General features: G+C 41.1%; 1 non-coding gene across 1 annotated transcript; it reads left to right on the top strand.

The window, feature by feature from the left end:
• The first annotated feature begins 591 nt into the window (after positions 1-591).
• Positions 592-693, top strand: LOC121106364. Its single transcript, XR_005838993.1, has one exon. It is a non-coding gene; the product is annotated as a U6 spliceosomal RNA (small nuclear RNA).
• The last annotated feature ends 18,620 nt before the right edge of the window (positions 694-19,313 follow it).

Raw genomic sequence — 19,313 nt, 5'->3', positions numbered from 1 at the left:
AGCTTGTTTTTTAAAAATAAACCTATACTGTATAAAGAAGTTTGCACTTGATATGATTGCTTATTTGGATGTTTTCATTTTTTAAAAATCAGTAGCAGATTTACATGTTTTAACAGCGGCCTGAGAAGTCACAGTAAAGAATGAAGTTAAAATAACCTGTAATGCTAGAAAAGCTGGTCCTTCAATCTGGTGGTCAGTTGTATCTCTCAGAATGCATCCAGCTGAAGGTTGCTGAGGATAAAATTCAACTGGCTGACATAATGATAGGAACTTCATTTGTAGTTTCATATAAAGAAAGAAGTAAAGAAGAAGAAGAAGAAGAAGAAGAAGAAGAAGAAGAGGAGGAAGAAGTCTAGAGGTAGAGCCCTTGTAGGGTTGGCTAATGCAGTGGCTCAACACAACCACCAGGGACCCTGATCTTTCTACTTTTCTCTTCTGCCATCCTCACTGCATTGGCTTTTCTCCTCAGGCTTGTCACCTCCTGGTCACAATATGGCTGCAATAGCTCCAGGCATCACATCTTGATACATGTCCAAAGAATATAAGAAAATAAGTCCCTTTCTTGGATCCCTGTTAGGAAAGAGAAAATTTGTGTTTGCTTCAGCAGCACATTTACTAAAACTGGAATGAAACAGAGAAGCATGGGCCCTGTGCAAGAATGACATGCAAATTCATGAAGCGTTCTATACTAAGAAAAAAAGAAAAAGAATGAGAAAAACTCTTTGATGTGGGCTCCTAAGACACTTCCCTCATGCCTCATTGACCAGAATTCTGTTGCCTGACTTTTCATAAACCAACCACTGGAAAGAATAATGGACTTCTCAGATCATTCTGTAGAACTTAGGAGAGACCCAGCACCCTTCAAGGGTCTTTTGGCTAGCAAATACGTTTATAAAAATTCCAATTGTTCTGTGTATTACCCAAATCACACATTTCTGTTTCTGAGAGTCATAGGATGATAGTTTTGCTCTGTCCATGTGCTCATGTTAGGCAGGCCTGATGAAAACCTTTTATAATTTTGACAGAGTGACCATAATTCTGATTGCTCTAGGTTTTGATGTTTCAGTGTCTTCAAAAGTGCCTCTGTATTTCCTGAGATGAACCAATAGGCTGATTTTTACTGAGCTGCTTTTAAAAAATGTGTAGCTTTGGGGGTGCCTGAGTGGTGCAGTTGGTTAAGCAAATGACTATTGGTTGCAGCTCAAGCTGTGATCTTGGGACATGAGATCGAGCCCCACGCTGGTTCCACGTTCAGCTCAGAGTCTGTTTGAGATTCTCTCTCCCTCCCCTCTGCCTCTCCTACTTGTGTTCTCTCTCTCTCTCTCTCTCAAATAAATAAATCAATCTTAAAAAATTTTTTTAAAGATGTATAGTTTTGGAAAGCCAATATTCAATTTTCTTTCACTCGTTCATTTGGTCATCAGTCTCTAATGCTTATTATGTGCCAAGCACTATCTGAGGAGCTGGTTATAGGCAGGTAAAAGCCTGTTTCCAGTCTAACGAAGGAAATTCAGACAGGCATACAACGTGACGGCAGAGAATTTGTGAAGGGTCCACAAGACCTAAGAACACAAGGCTGTCGTGGCCCTTAGGAGACAGCAATGAATTCCAGCTTACAGAGAAGAGGCTTCACGGTGAAGCTGATACTGGAGAGGACTCTCAAAGGATGAGTAGGCGAAAGGATACTTTAGACAGAGGTAAAACCTGATGCAAAGCCATTGAGTCCTTGTGCAAAGAGACAGTGAGGGTGTGACGCACTTTGAGAACGGTGAGGGGCTTCTGGACCTGGGGTAGTAAGGGCAGCAGTGGGCAATGGCGAGAGAGGTGAGTACATCTGGAAGGGAACTTGAGCCCTTCTCAAGGGAGGGCTATCCCCCTTCACTCTGGGATGTACTGTATCCCAATAATAATTTCATTTATTTGGTAAACATATCTCGCAAACATTTCTTATGGTTCTAGCACCAAATGTTATAAATGTCATAAGTCTAAAAAAATTTCACCTTAGCAGATAAATTTCTGTTTCTTGTACCTTTAATTTATCCCTCTCCTCTGTCTTCTGTTCACCTTACAAACATTTTAAAGCTTCCATCATTAAAAAAATATATTTCCCTTCATCCTACTCCTTCTCAAACTAACACTCTGTCCACCTTCTTCCCTTCAACAACGAGGTCCCTGAGACACTGCTGGGAACCTGTCTCAGTAGCCTGTGTCTCACTAACTTCTCAGGCTCTCACAAGGTTTTCTACTCCCTCTTTCTGTCAAAACTTACCAACAGTGACCTCCAAATTGCTATTTTCAGTTCTCATCCCCCTTGATCTTTCTCTGATTTTCAACACTGCAATTCAACCCTTCATTGAAACTCTTGAGTTCTAAGCACTCTCTTCTCTTTCTCCTATATCTCTGTTGTCTTTTCTTCTCAGACGTTCACAGTCTCCTCCCTCTTGGCCCACTTCGCAAATATTGATGTTCCCTACCCATTTGTCTTTCATCTTTCTTCTCATCGGGCTCTCCAGTTTCCCCATAGACGACTGTGTCTGAAATCACAGCTTCAACTAATGTGGGCTGATGCCTCCCAGATCTACCTCCCCAGAGCTGACTACACCCCAGCTTGGGGCCCTCTACCACCAACAGATTGCTAACTAACCACCCGGGAGCTCTGAGCATGTCTCCCATTTAACAGATCTGAGCTTGAGCTCATCATCTGTCTTACACACTCTCTTCTTCTTCCCTATCTTCAGCCCCTGTCAATACCACAAAGTGGATTAAGAACTCTAACTGTATACAGAAGGATGGATGGCTTGATTTGTAAAAAGTGTGGATCAGATTAGACCATAAAATAGAGTTAAAATGACAGAGGAGGTCATGTTGCAATTCTTTGAATTTAATATTATATTTCAAATCCATACTCGATACTGGACTTGGGAGGGTTCACACAGGGCTTTTGAAATTTTAGAATGCATAAAAATCACCTGGAGGGCTTTGTTAAAACAGATTCCTGAGTCCCATCCCTGAGATTCTAAATCTTGGGGTCTGGCGTGGAGTGTGAGAATTTGCATTTCTAAGGAGCTCCTGGTGACGCGCAGCCATGGACTCTGCTTTGAGTAGGACTGCCCCAAAGGATCAACGTTGATTTGGCATGTATTATCCAGGCGAAGACATGTTCTGAGGGTGCTGCTTGCCAAGATCTCAGTCCTGGTCGAGAAAAACATTAAAGTGGTATGGCTACAGTGTAAGCCTCAGTGGAAACCCTGCCTGAATTTTCATCTCCCTCTCTTACTTACCAGTGGTTTATCACTGGGAAGTTCCCTAACTTCTCCCTTATCCATTTTCCTTAAGGGTGTGAAAAAATGACCATAATCTGTGTTCCCTGGGATTGTTAGGAGTATTGAGTTAATTCAGTAAAGTTCTCTGTTCAGTAGTGGTCCACAGTAAGCTCTCAAAAGATGTTTGTTTTTGTTGGTAGTAGGAGTTTGGATGGAGAAGAATGGTAAGAAATTAAGCCAACAGATATGCTAGCTCTGGCTCTAAAGTCTACAAGTTCTATCACATTCTACTCTACTGCTAATCCCCAGGAATTTCCCTCTTGTTTCTTGGTGATTTGGCACCGACTCATTGCCACTCTCTCCATCACAAGAATATCTTCATTTCCGGAAATTCCAATGTTCCCAAATATGATCCTTCTGACAGGCTTCTCTGTTCGAGAAGTTTCTCTCTGCCTGTGATCTGGTCCACCCCCTTGCCTCAGTTCCTCATTCTCACGGCTATACCCTAGAACATCATCAGTAATCTGTACTCTTCCCTCGCCTCAATTTCACACATCCCACCCTGACCAACACTCACTCACTATCTCCCTAGCTCACTCTTTCTGGTGCCTTAATTCTGCAACTTTTGAGGGCTTTCTTACCCACTGGTCCTGTCACCTTCCATTCTCCCTCACCTTTCTGACACCACCTCTCCCTGTCTTACTCAGGTTAAATTCCCCAATCATTCATCGCAATCACTCCTTTCTTTGCACACTCTATCATGCCACACCCATACAGCTGAACTTGGCCGTGGCACAGCCCGTAGCCACATTATCAGGCCTTACCTTCACGTCCCTGAGCCTCACTGGCGCCCTCAGTGCTGTCCAGCAGCCCTTCTAGACTGCCCCGTCCACCCACTAGGCTATTTTCCCAGAGTAAGCTTCCTTTTCTTGATGTCACAGTCCTCACTGTGGGTGACCCTGCTTTGGTGCCCTGTTCATTTTCCTCAGGCCTGACCTCTGATGCCACCTTCCATTTGCTGGAATATGCATTCTTTTGCCTGAGGGCTTTCTCCAACTGAAAGTCTGCTCTACCCAGGTACATGGCAAACTGAGGAAGGGGCAGGCTCTGGGCACACCTCCTCACCTACCACCATGATTCAAATCACCTAGATTACCTCAGTGCTCCCCCGCTGACCTCGTTCCCTGACCATCTATGCTCAGCAGAGTAGTGAGTGGAATGTATGTAGTGACTTAGGTCAGAATACATCTTTTCTCTCCTCAATGTTCTGAAGTGGTTTGCCATGCTAGTCAAAGTTAAAGTCTAAGTTGGGAGCACGCCTAACAACTTCCAGTTCGGCGCTGTCCAATTTGAATAGACTTTTGCTCAAATAAACTCAAAATTAGAGGGGAAAGAAGTCTAAGTCATTACAACAACCAGCAGTATGACCTGAACTCCCATTGTGTCTCTCTGTCTTACTGCCTGTACGTGACCTGGACCTTCACGCTGCTCCAGCCACACTGACCTTCCTGGTGTTCCTCAAACACACGGACATGCTCCTGCCCTTATGGCTTTGCACCGGCCATTCCTTCTGCTGGAAGCCATCCCCAGAAATCAACGTTTGCCCAAACGTCTCCTCAATCAGGCCCACGCTGACCATCCTATTGAAAATTGCAAACTCCCATGAGCCCCCTGACATTGCCTTTCCCTGGCACCCTGCTCAACTTTTCTTTCTTATCACAGCATGTATTGCCGTCTACCACACTCTAAAAATTACTTCTTGGGGCACCTGGGTGGTGCAGTCACTTAAGCTTCTAACTCTTGGCTTCGGCTCAGGTCGAGATCTCAGGGTTGTGGGATTGAGCTCCAAGTCGGGCTCCACCCTCTGCCCTCAGTGCAGAGTCTGCTTGAGGTTCTCTCCCCCGCTCCCTCTGCCCCTCCCGCTCGTGTTCTCTCTCAACTAAATAAATCTTAAAAAAAAATTACTTCTTTGTTGTACATCTCCACCCACCAAAGGGCAAAATCTTTGTTTTGTCTGCTGATAAATTCCTAGCGACCACACAGTGCCTGGTATGTAGTAGGTGCTTAATAAATACACTTAACAATAGGGTCAGGTCAGGCTGTCAAGAGTCTTGTACGCCCTGCTACTACGTAAGTCCAATTTTACCCTAAGGACAGTTAGAAGGCATCCCAAGCTCTCGAGTGGGCAAATGACAGGTCAGCAGCATACGTTGGAGGCCAATTCTGCTGCGTGGTGGCGAATGATGGTAAGGGGCAAACTAAGATCAGTGAGTCCCTACTGTGAGTCAGACGCTGTCCTAACTGACAATTACACAATGGTGAGCAAAACTGGCCTAGTCTTCGTGAAGCCTGCATGGGGGGGTGTGGCTGGGAAAGGGTGGGGACCACAGAATTCCACAAGTACGCACCAGCGTACCCTGGAAATATCGTGGGCCAGGTCCAGACCACTGCAATAAGGCAAATATCTCAACAAAGGGAGTCAAATGAAGGTTTTGGTTTCCCAGTGCATATAAAAGTTATATGTACACCGTAGTCTATTAAGTGTATAACGGAATTATGTCTACAAAAACAGTGTACATACTTTAAAAAACACGTTAGTGCTAAAAACTACTGACCATCAGCTGAGCTTTCAGTGAGTTGCGATCACTGATCACAGATCAAATATAAAAATTGTGGAAACATTTGAAATATTTCAAGAATTACCAAAATGTGACACCCAGACATAAGAGAACACATGCAATTGGAAAATGGTTCTGCTAGACCTCTCCCCACCACAAACCTTCAATTTGTAAAATGACGCACTAGCTGTAAAGTCCAACCTACCTCAGAGGCTTCCCACTCGGACCATACTTTCTTTGGATCTGTTTCCAGGCCTCACCCAGTTCTGGGCCCAAGCAGAGGCTCCCAAATGCATCAGCTGAAGCAGAGAATGAAAAGTGGGTTTCTGTTTATTTTTCAGGTTAGTTCTCTGAGTTCACGGGGTCCTCATTCAATCGTGATGCTACAGGGGACAGAGCTCCCTATTCCCTTTGCTGTTTATCTTTACCTTACAAGAAAGTCCCCGGGCACACGGACCACGCTGGAGTGGCCAATAACAACAGGTCACAGCTGCTTCCTCCAAAAACACAGAAAGTGCACACCGTCCCCATGGGCCAATGCTTTCTGCTGTAGCCTGAACTCTACCAGAACTAGGAAGCCTTGAGCCCAGGTCTCTAGCATTTTCCTCGCTGCTATTCTCTGAACATTCTGCACAGAGCTGAGAGCCTGGAAGAGTCTCCATATGTATTCAGCTAGGTCAGCAGCCCCAGCAGAGAATCGCAAAAAGCCTCAAATGAAGCTCTTGACCTCAAAGCTTTGCTGAGTTCTCTGGAGGAGTAAATTCTGTCAACACCTCACAGTGTAATCGAGCCCAGGGTGTGTGTCTGCTTCCAATCTGGAAATGAATGATCGAAATAGGACTTGACATTAAGATGCCACTTTTTTTTTTCTAGAGGAGTTTTAAACATACATATCTGAAAATGGGCCACCAGAATATTTGTTTTTGTTGTGTAGACCTTTTTTGACGTTCTAACCAGCTTATTCTTATTTCTAAGGCGTTATTGATTGAAAGAAGCAAAGTTAGAGCAGAGTACAAGGTGATTTTTTTCTAGGGAGAGGTCACATGAGACGTGGATTTTTCTAGGCACCAACAAAAGATGGGTGCCAAGTGTCACGGAGTCTGATGGATCTGGGTTTAATTTTACTTCTGGAAATTGGTGATTGATTAATTTTAGAGGAGTTATTTCAACACTGAGTCCCTTCGTCTATAAAATAGGTTTATAAGCTCAGACTTGGTGGGTCGTAGTAAAGATAAAAGATGATACATATATAAAATATCTTGCTTGGTGCTTGAGCCAGTATGACTCACACATGATTTTATCAACATAGTTTAAGCACAGTTGAACCGGAGTTTTTCTGTGACCCACACTGCAGTGGCACCAAATGCATACATTTTAAAGGTTTCAGAATAGAAAGCCAGTTTGCTAAATTCTGGTTTGCCTGATCATAGCCCCGGGATTTAAGTGTTTTGATTATTGCGATATTTATTTACATATTCATGTATTCATTTATTTCCTTAAAGAGATATGCTACTTCAGAACTTGGGATATTCCAGTAAGGTTCTCCTACAATACTGTGAGCTCCTTGAGGACAGTGTCTCATCCGTCAGCACTGCAAGGCACAGGCCAGTGTCTGTCCTCTAGGAGGCATTCCACAAATATGGAAAGTTCCCCGTGACATGCTCTGAACTGCAGTGCTATTCTCAGCACTGACTTTCGAAGGGGAATTATTAGTTTGATGACATACAAAGATACTTGAAGCTTACTTATGCTCTTCTGTATTGAAGCAATGAAGACGAACCCATGTGAAACCACAGGAGAAACTTCATTTACGTGACTGGAGGACAGAACATCGAGAGAGACTGATTTGTTCGTTACCAGAGTGCCAGCCCTGACTCCCACTGGTAGTGATTGATCACGTAAGAGCTTCTCACATTTTTTTTTTTCATTTTTGAACGGGAATTTTAGAATGAAGACATACGGAGGCAAATAAGCACGTGAAAAAATTCTCAGCGCCATTAGTTGTCATGCAAATATAAATTAAAATCACAACGAGATACCACTACATAGCTACAAGAACGTCTAAAATTAAAAAGACTGTGGCCACATCAAGAGTTGGTGAGGTTGTGGAGGGACTGAAAGTCTTGTACTTTACTGGTGGGGACATAAAGAGGGACAGCCACTCTGGAAAGAGACTGGCAGTTTCTTTCTTTCTTTCTTTCTTTCTTTCTTTCTTTCTTTCTTTCTTTCTTTCTTTTCTTTTTTTTAATATATTCAGTTAGCTCCAGCATAGTACTTAATTAGTTTTTGATGTAGTGTTCCATGATTCATTAATCGACAGATGAATGGATAAAGAAGATGTGGTCCATGTAGACAATGGAATATTATTCAGCCATGAGAAACAATGAATACCCACCATTTGCATCAACATGGATGGAACTGGAGGGGATTATGTTAAGTGAAGCAAGTTTGGCAGTTTCTTAAGAAGTTAAACCTATAGGGGCGCCTGGGTGGATCAGTCAGTTAAGCACCTGACTCTTCATTTCGGCTCAGGTCATGATCTCAGGGTCATAGAATCCAGACCCTGCCCTGGGGTCCATACTCAGCCAGAGGTCTGCTTGAGATTCTCTCTTCTTCTCCCTCTGTGCCTCCCCACCCCTTGCACACTCTCCTTCTCTCTCTCTCAAAAATAAATAAATAAATCTTAAAAAAAAAAGTTAAACATATAACTACTTAATGATCCAGTTATTTTAACTTTAGGTACTTACCCAAGAGGAAGAAAAGCCTCTGTTCACAGAAATACTAGAATGTTCATAGCAGCTTTGTTTGTAATGGCCCCAAACTGGAAAACCCCCAAGTCCATCAATAAGCAAATGGATAAATAAAATACAGTATTTTATATAATAAAAAGGAGAAGATCACTGATACACACAATATGGATTAATCTCAACCTAATTATGTTCACTGAAAGAAGTCAGATCTCCAGTCTCCTCAAAAAAGTACATAATGCTTGATTCCATTTATATAAAGTTCTAGAACATGCAAACTAATCTCAATGACAGAAAACAGCATGCTAGTTTCCTGGGAATAGAGGTGAAGGTAGTAAGCAGAGCGCATGAGGAAACAAAAGAGCATGAAGAAACTTTTAGGAGTGATCAATGCTGATTATCTTGACTGAGGACATGGTTTTAAGGGTATATGCCTCAAAGCGTATTGAGTCGTACACTTTAAATATTTGCAGGTTATTAATGTCCCGTATACCTCAATAATGAGAGAAAAAGAATTAAGATATATTTGTGCAACTTCTATACTTGGTGCTTAAATTGTATTTAAGAAAATAAAAATAACAATTGAAATAATGCAAAAATGTCAAAATAAGAAATCAAATCACGTGTGTTACAAAACACAACTGGCTCACACAATGGGAAACAGAGCCATGTCTTTCTCTGCAGCATTTTCCTGCAACCACACAAATGGGAGTAATTAAACAGGATTAGCAACATTTTATTTAAAGAGAAAGCAAATCCTAAAAACGAGAGAGAGAGAGAGAACAAGTCTTAATATCAGCAAAATGCAAAAAATTAACTATCAGATGACCCTATTGTACTAATCAGGGTTGATATAAAGAGTCACTGCTTGGGATCTGAGAATCCTCCAGCGTCTCAGATGATTTAAGCCCTACACCTCACGGACTCCAAGTGTCTGACCCATTTAACGGCACAAGGGACTGGTTGGCCATGGAGGGTGTAGCTGGGGCTGGGAGCTGGAATTTTGGCACAGCTCTTCCCTGCTGCCCCCTGCAGGGGACACTGGAGAAGATTTAGTCAGTGACTCAACGCATTTTGGCAGCAGGTCAGTTGGTTAAGAAAGTGGTTTGAAGTGAACCTCAATTACGCCCAGGGATGTCTTCTCTCACTCTTATACCCTATCACCTCTTTCCCCACCAGGAGAAATGAATCCTCGTGCACCTGACCTGGGAAGGAAGCTAAAAATGAGAATAGGAGTTTCTGGGCAAGCCTGGTGCTCAGCCTCAGGGGTGACTCCTCAAGTTTCCAGAGGAGAGATCACAATCTGGAAGGACCAGCAAAAGAGTTTTGAGATTGGAGTCCCTTAGAAAAGAAGGTAGCAGGACTTGGATGGAGAATCTGTGCTCTAAGCAACCCAGCTCTAGGAAAAAATTGGAAATAATGTCAGAACCAAGTCAAGAGCACAGTCAGAAGAAATTAACTAAATTATGCATATGTGTGTGTAATATATATTATATTGCATTATATTATATAATTATATATAAAATCCAGAAGGAAAGGATGCAACTGTATGCATCCTTCTTTCTGGAAGGAGGTCTGACATGACACAGGCCATTTGGAAGCAGAGGACTCTGTACCTCTACACCCCTAATGGAGAGGTACAGCTGATATCTTGCCTTTGACCCTCAGGGAAGAAATTGAACAGACAGACCTTTTATATTTCCATAGTTGTACAGGGGAAAATGTGAATAGGGATGAAGAATTATTTTATGAGAATATTTGTAGAGCCCAGATTTGGCCAGGAGGACATGGGCTAATCTTCTTTTTCTCTTCTTCTTTTTTTTTAAAAATCAGAACAGATTTATATGGGGATTTTACCTCTTCGCTTGCAGTTCTGTTTAATTTTATTTATATGAATGTCGAAAACAAAAACCTGAAAAGACCCAACAGATAGCTTCAAATTTTAAAAATATAGTATATTCCTTTCCGGACTCAAATCACATTTGAATATAATAACAGGCTCTAATGAGGACAGAATCCATTAGTTAAATAAATAAACAATTAGCTTGGTAGTAAAAATGCCAACATAGGTAAACTTACTCTGAGGCAGATGGTAGCCGATTCTTGGACACAAGATAGAGAGTGAAATTACTGCCATAGCCCTGGAGCTAACAAAATTCAGGACAAATTTGGAGCAATTCAGTAGTTTCATTATGTCATAATGCTTCATATTCCTAATTAGCACCCTTTCCATTTCCCACAGAAGGAAAACAAAGTTCTTTCTCTCTGAAACAGTCTCCATTTAGGATTCATTAGTCTATAAGCTAAAAACGAATGTTCTGAGTTTCTGGGGAATGCTGAAGTTCATCAGCTTGCTTCTTATTTGCTTAAACGAGTTTCTTGCTGATCTTTTTTTAAATTTTAAAAATGAATGTTAATTTAAAAAATGTATTTTTACACGATTGCTCAGAACAATGCATTCAGATTTTGTTTTAAAAGTTTACCCAACAGACTCTAATTGCTTGAAGTTCATTCTAGAAAATCAAAATGCGCTGCGATTTAAGGAAAATTAACCTTTGTTAATGGGCTATTATCCAAACACAATGGTGGTTTATTTTCAAAGCTCACACTTGCTTTGATTGGGGTTTTCTCATTGATACCAGATTCCTGAGTCCTTCCAGCAGTCCTTATGATTCATACAGATACGAAGCAGATGGAAGCGATTTGCCTGAAAGAAAGTTGAATGGGATTAATTTATATATTTAGGCTCTTGTTCTCAAAATAATTATATGCCATTTGGATACTTCTTCAGAGTTCATAGAAATGGGGGGAAAACAGCTATTTAGTCCAGGTTGAAAATTCTTTTTTTAAAAAAAGTGTTGTTGGGACAATGTGGTAGGTGGAACACTGGCCCCCCAAGATGTCTGTGTTCTAATCCCTGGAACTTGTGAATGTGTTTGGTTCCACAGCAAAAGGGAATTAAGGTCACAGATGGAATTAAGATTGCTAATCTGCTGACCTCAAGATGGGGGGGGTATCATCTTGATGGATTCAGCGTCATCACAGGGCTCCTTGGGAAAGAGGGAGGCAGAAGAATCAGAATTTTGAAGACGCTATGCTGCTGGTTTCGAAATTGGAGCCACGGATGCAGGAGGCCTTCTAGAAGCTGGAAAAGGTAAGGGAGTAGATTCTTCTCTAGAGTCTCCAGAAAGAATGCAATCCTGTTGACCCCTTGATTTTAGCCCATTGAGACCCAATTCAGACTTTTGACCTCCAGAACTATAAGATAATAAGTTTGAGTTATTTTCAGCCACTAAATTTGTAGTAATAAGTTACAGGAGCAATAGAGAACTAATACAGGTAATGTCAGGTGGCATCTTGAGATGCCCTCCAGAGCCTTCTACCATCATTAATTCAAACCTTCATCCTTTATTCAGTAACCATATTTTGAGCATCTGTCATGAGCCAGGCAGGGTTATAAAGAAGACCAGGAACATTGCCTCTGTTCTCTGAGAAACTTGCCGCCAGTATGGAAAACAGACTCATAAACACATAAAATGAACACACACAACAAATGAAACAAATATTTTATGAATTACATTAAACAAGTTTTTAAGCCACTAGTGTCCATGTAACCATCTGGGCTTCCCAAATCAAAAACAAACCATTTTGTCTCTTGGTCCACAATTCATCTGGAGTGAGAACAATACATTTCACCAAATACAGCTTCAGGAATAAAGACAGTGCTCTTGCCAATTACATCTTTACATCTGACCAGCTTTGCTGACACAGAGACTTCATCATAGGTGACCTTGAGGCTGAGCAAGGGTCTCCCAGGCTCTTCCTCAGTGCTTTGCGGCATGGTTTCTATGGGTAAACAGGGAATCGGCGAATCTCTGTCACAGGCAATTTGAACTGCAGGTGAATCTGTCAAGTAAACTAGTTTTGCCCCACGTGTTTATGCTCTGCAAAAACTTCTTCCTCATCTTACCTCCCGGTTACCCAGAAATTCTCTTGGACCCTCGGCCCTCCCCTAGTTCCGCCAGTGAGGTGAAGAAAAGTTATCTGAAAGTGGTTAACAGGCAGCCACACTGACGTGATATGTTACTCCTTCATAGTAAGTTGAAGGTGACAATCCAGGTTCTGTGCCAAAGGAAGTAACCGATAACTACAGATAAAATACCAAGCACTGTGATCCAGGAGAAAGGGAAGCACTCAGTACACACTTTATGTGGTTTAATCAGGCCACATAGACGATCTGATCAAGAAGTTCTGACACCAGACAGTCCAGCTATATCTACAAAAAAAAAAAAAAAAAAAAGAAAGAAAAAGATTCCACCGCAGAACAAGCCTCATTGGGGTTATCATTCAATGAAAACTAAATAGTATACATTTTGAACCACAAAAACTAATGAGAAGCTAATAGTCATCACAATTCAAAATATATAACTGGAGGGAAAAAAGAAATTGAAGGTGTCATGCATCCAGAAAGTAACTAAGGATGTGTCTTAGGAGAATTAACTAGGTGATAATACGAGCAATTTGAAGCAATAAAGCACGGGTCTTGAGAGAACATCCAAGCTTTGGGGCGAGTTTAGAAGAATTATCTTCAACATCAATTAATACAATTTCCTCTCTGTTTTCTTTTTGCCACAGAAATTATGCTTATCAAATTACCATTATTGATATACTTAAAACGTGGTATTTTATAATTACACTAATGGACCTGAGATTTTTTTTAAAAGTGTTTTTCTCTTCTCAGTTGTGCAGTGACCTTAGAAATGATTTCCCATGTGAAAGGCAAAGATCTGCTTTTCACAAAACTGAATAAATAACTTACTACGTAATTCACTTAATGCTGGTTAATTTTATACATTATCCTATCACTGACGCTTTGATAGAAATATTGACTTTTTTGGATAGAGTTTTTCCTAGTAAAATAAATGGAAACAAAAATTACAACATGATATTATATCAACAGAGACCTAATGGCTTGAAGCAGAAAACCTTCACTCAAGATTATGTAGTTGCCAACATCAAGAGTTCCCCTGTCAGTCTTAGAAGTCCAAATGCTAATGGTAGGAATATGATCGATGATTTGGGTGTATTCCCCTTTTACTTTGAGAGAAGGAATTAAATGAAACACAGCTCACACCACTTCTCAATTATTCTGAGTTAGCCTTCAGAAGTCCTGAGCAGCAAATGCCATCATGAAAAATTTGTCAAGGGAAAAGTTATTCAAAGGAAAAAGTAGTCACATAGGCTTCTATACGGGGACGGGGGGGAGGGAGGGAGAATGGTCAAGGTTAGAAAGCAAACAAATTCTGTTAGACAAATAAGGAATATAATTGTGAAGGAACTGACCCTTTAAACATATTTTGTTTGTCAGTTTTTACCCCAAATGTCTCAGATCTTATTTGTGACAAAAGAGTCAAGTGGCAAAGTCTTTAAGAAAGGGGGAAGATATAAGGTGGTCGTTACACATTATGCACCTTTATTTCAACACCTGATATGAAAAGAAGGGTGAACGCCATTTAACACATGGGGCAAACACCTAGGAATTGTGGAGCAATGGAAAACACCAATATGGAGAGAATAGAACAACTGAGTTTTCCTCTCTGCTATCCAATGATGGCTCATGCAGAAAAAAATGTATGAATCATCTGCCGAAAATTTAGGAAGGCTATGAGATCTTCCCACTTGACATTGCCAACAACAAAACCCAAAGATGTGATCATATCGATGTGAGTTATCTATGCAAGTCACTAAAAGATTGTATTGCAGCTTGTTACGAACTGAGGGAATAAGCCAAAGACTGACCTTCCATAGCGGTTCCCCCCAAGCTGGGCCCTGCTGGGGCCCTCCCCCAGAGTTTCTGATTCAGTAGGTCTGGGGTAAGACCTGAGAATTTGCATTTCTATCAAGTTCCCAGATGACTGCTGGCCTGGCAACCACATTCTGAAAATGTCCAACCTAGAGGATCGATGTGGAAACTGGCACATACGGATATCTTTTATGCAGGTATCTTTACCAAATAACTCTTTTTGTGATTGCAGATGATCCATAATGTATCATGCCAGGATGCTTCTCCATTTCAAAAATTATTTCCTAACTTACTTCCTCCTGTTTTTAATAAGCATCTCCCTTCTACCTATAATAAACTGCATTAATACCTCCAATTCCTCACACGTCCCTATATCCACACACTTTACAATTTTCCCTAAAAAGAGGCAGAAGAGATTTTCCTTACTCCTCAATTCTGGGCTGGGCTTCTGAGTTGCTGTGGCTATGAAATGAGGCAGAGGTGACAGGGTTTCAGGTCCCAGACTAGGCCTCAGGAGATCTTGCATTGTCCTGCTTACAACATCGTGGGAAAGACAAGCCTGAGCTGGCCAACTGGCCCCGGGAGGAGGATGAAAGACAAATGAGGCAGAGCTGCCCCAGCTGAGCTGCCTACCAAGCCCGGACCAAAGCAGAACATTTAACCGACCCATAGATACACAAAGGAGCCCAGCCATGATCGGCCATACCTGGCTGAGATGAGTCAAGCACAGGTAGATCAGTTGACCACCAGTCAACCCATGGATGTGTAAGTTCTCACAGATAGTTGTTGAAACCATTGAGTTGCAGGGTAGTTTGTTACACAGGGTGAAGAATACTTAACACACGATCGTTAGACACTAAGCCTGCTGCTTTTTACTACTAAGCTAAATTAACTGATCAATAAATAAAAATCAGCTTTTATTTGATCCTATCTTTGCTAACCGGCATCTGGGGCAGAGAACATTTCAATAATTCAATTTCATCCCTGTTCTGCCTCAAGGGACCATAGGGCTTATGATTTTGTAAAAACTTAGGAAATAAATTATTTGTGCAACTATTATTTCAAGATCTGAAATCTAGTGACATTGACTTGTAGGATATAGAAATCCTCCAAATCACAGGCTTTGATAAAAACAGAAATAAATCTGTTAATACTTGGACATACTTTATAAGTTTGTTATTCTCATTTAAACATTAAAAATTTCTTCATTGCTGATAAAACAGCTACATTGTTCAGGATCTTATAATCTGAATGTAGAAAGTATATAAAAAAAAGAATAGGTAAATGGCATTACATTTGATGGAAAAAAGGATTATATTATTAATTTTGATTTTGAAAGTTACAAGTACTGCTTTCTCATGAAGTTACACAGCTAGTATTACTTTGCTTTCAACGAATCCACAGGAGCTCGTTGTATAGTGACTTTTCATCAATAGCTCATTGTAAATTTTTTAAAAATCAATTTTTTTCCTTCAAAACAAGAGATTTATAGAGTAAAAGCATTGAGGCAACCCATCTTCTATCAATGTAATTAAGAGTCCAAAATAAGCATGTAAGAAATCAAAGAAAATTTATTTGAAGAGTGCCAGAGAGAAAATGTCTCTGCATGTTGAGGCTACTGATACAAATTGAAAACAACAGCTTTTCATCAGAGACTAAAAAATATATATACATTATTAATATACAATCATATGTAAACCATTCAAGTGATTTCTTTAAAATTCATTTCTGAAGAATTGAAAAGCATTGAATCACACTAGCCTGCTTCAGTCCTCATTTACATTTAACTTTGCAAAGCTTTCCATTCTTGCTCCAGGATCTAGATATTGCTACTTAATAGAGGCCATATTTATGTCTTTTCTTAAGTTTTTCTGAGAGATTTTTCAATGGGCCTGTATTTTTTTGCAGTGAAAACAAATCACCATAACCATGCCTCACATTTCCTGTTCCCTATCCCATCCATCACACTGAAGGCGACAGCATTTTCCTTGGCTAACCTTGGCCAAGTCCTTTGAGGGTCAAGGGTCTGCCTTTCCACAAGGACATCTGGGAGACAGTGTTTTCGACGATCAACACGCTGAGAGTTATTAGATTTATTTATCCATCCGTTCATATGACAAATAGTTATTAAAGACAGTTATGCGCCAGGCACCATTTTAGGCTTTGGGGATAGAGCAGTGACCAAAACAAGCTCCCTGCTCTCTTGAACGGACAAAAATATGCGTACAATAAATATATCAGGAAAGAATAAGTGCTACGGAGAAGAACAAAATAAGGGAAATAGATAATTTTTCCTCTGAAGGGCTCAAAAAATTTCAGAATTTTGCTAATTCTCTCCGCATGTCATTAAACCTGGGACGCTAACGACTCAATGTATAAACAGAGCAGATTTCGCTAAGTGAGTAAACGCCAAAGAGAAAAAAAAGTTCCCAGGACACAAAAATATGCAAAACCCCTTCCACCGACATCAGCTTTCCAGTGCCACTGATTCTATCAACTGAAGTGAGAAGCAAATACTTCAAGGCATTTTGGAAACAGAGGCAGAGTCACGACGTATGGCCGCGATGCAGACGCACGTGTGAGGCAACAATGGGAGAGTTTTTGAAAATGAGAGTTGTTGGCTCTGTTTCATTACTCTCATCTTCTCCTCCTTTGACATTTTTTTAATATTAAAGAAAAGCCTTCTGCACCAAAAAAAAAAAAAAAAAAGAGGAAAAAAGAAAAGAAAAAGAAAGCGATTTTTCCAGTGACTCTTACGTGAAAACAAAGAGAAGCTAGGACGAAATGAAGCTTGTGTTCCAGATGTCTGGTCTAAGGTAAAGCTTAAACACTTAAACACTTTCCACTGAAGAACAAGATTGGCACAGAGTCCTCCCAAGAAGGGATAGCTGGTACCGCTTTCCTATTCATCAAAAAGCAACTCCGAAGGTCGTTGATCTGCACAAGACCGGGTCACCGAGCTGTAAAGCAGATTAGGCCATAAAGCAAGCACAAAAGAGCTGCGAGGTGCACGGAAGCATCCCCCTGGGCGAGCTGGCTTCCTTGTTCGGTTTCTACCCGGTTTCTACATGCTTTCTACGTGGCCCCTGAGTGTCCACTAACCCACCGCTGTTACTTCTAGCTCCCTTTCCCCTGGCAAATAGTCAAGCCCCAAAAAGCAAGACGGCAACTGTATAAACGCGAGAACATCGTTTTAAATTGTCGCTATGTTATGGGATAATAATAGTATTTACTTTACAGGGTTATTAAAAGCACAAAAGGAGCCCATATTTGTAAAGTGCTTGAAATGGTGGCTGGTCTGGAGTAAGTGCTAACGTGCTTGCTAAATAGTGTAAGTAAATCAGTGAAATAAATCTGTAGGGAGAGCCTTCTCTCTTTGGAAATTAAAGGAAACATGATTCCTCCCTGTGGATATCTTGTAGGATATCTTCACATCGCTACAGCTCTGTTTAACTAATGTATCTACATATACTTGGCTCTCATTTTGACCTAAGGCCTTAGTCACCAAGACGGAATCCGTGTACTTTAGGGGGTCCACAAGACAATCCACTAAGCTGGGTGGAAAAACGTATTAGAACTTCTCCTGTTTTTGTTTTTATCAAAAAGTAAGATAAAAATTAGACTTTAATATATATTACACAAATTGACAGAATATCTAAGTATATGTCAAATATGTCTAAATACGTATTTATTGGGGACACACTAAAGTGTTTTACTGATGAAACCTTCTGAGGGTACAGATCATCTATATGTTCTCCCCTGTTTCAGATCCATTGAAAGAATAAATATAGCCATTCTACTTTAAAAAGCACAAAATATAGTACAAACTTTCTTGACGTGGAGTTCATGAATCCCTGGAGGATCCATGGATGGAATTCTGGAGGAGTGTCAGCCCTTGAAATCACATTTAAAAATTTCATATGGCTGAATATTTATGCATTTTAGCAGGCTTTAATATGATTTTCAAAAAACCAGTGACTCCCCCAAAATTAGTGAGAGAGAGAAACTTTTCAAAGTTCTGAAGGTCTACTTTAAGGCATGTATTTAAATATCTCTGTTCAGGATGCCTGGGTGGTTCAGTCAATTTAGTGTCTGCCTTCAGCTCAGGTCATGATCCAACGGTCCTGGCATCCAGCCTGGCATTGGGCTCATGTTCAGCTGGGAATCTGCTTTTCCTTCTCCTGCCCCTCCCCCCTGCTTGTGCTCGCTCCCTCTCTCTCTCAAATAAATAAATAAAATCTTTTAAAAAACCCTCCTTTAATTTAACTGCAGAATGAATTGTTTCTGAAGAACTAAAGCACTCCACAGCATCACGGCTGTGAAGGACGCCTTCCTTTTTTTCTCCCTTTCATAACAACTACTTAGATATCCATCCTCCAACAGGAGTGTCTCGGTGGGAGTTGTGGAATTCAGCTAAGGGACCCGGGAGGAGTCTCGCTCACTGTCACTTCCTGTAACAGATGGGCAGACTCCCGGGTCCAGGCTGCAAAACCAACTGGGCCAGTGAACCTGCCCTGCTCTTCTCTGCCATGGTCAGGGGAAACCTGAAGAGTGCTGACTTGGGCAGATAACCACAGAAGTCCAGCCTTCATGAGGAGAGATTCCAGCATGCCATTGGAAGAAATAATAATAATAATAATTTGATGCAGTAGAAAGGGTAAAAAGGATTTTGCGAGGCACCCACCCCCATCCCCCAACCTTCCTGCCCAAGATGACACAGAAAGCAGCTGAAGAATCTGGAGGCAAGATCTCCTACAGGAAAAAGGAGTGGTGAGTGACTGCCTGGCTACCCTTTCTGTGCAGGAAGCAGCTGAGGAAACCCATTGCTCTCCAGCAGCACCCAGAGTCCTGAGGTGGGACCGCTATGACTTGGGGGGGGGGG

The sequence above is a fragment of the Ursus maritimus genome, unplaced genomic scaffold (assembly GCF_017311325.1).
Source record: "Ursus maritimus isolate PB19 unplaced genomic scaffold, ASM1731132v1 scaffold_31, whole genome shotgun sequence".
Taxonomy (NCBI): domain Eukaryota; kingdom Metazoa; phylum Chordata; class Mammalia; order Carnivora; family Ursidae; genus Ursus; species Ursus maritimus.
This window is presented reverse-complemented; position numbering and strand designations above follow the sequence as displayed.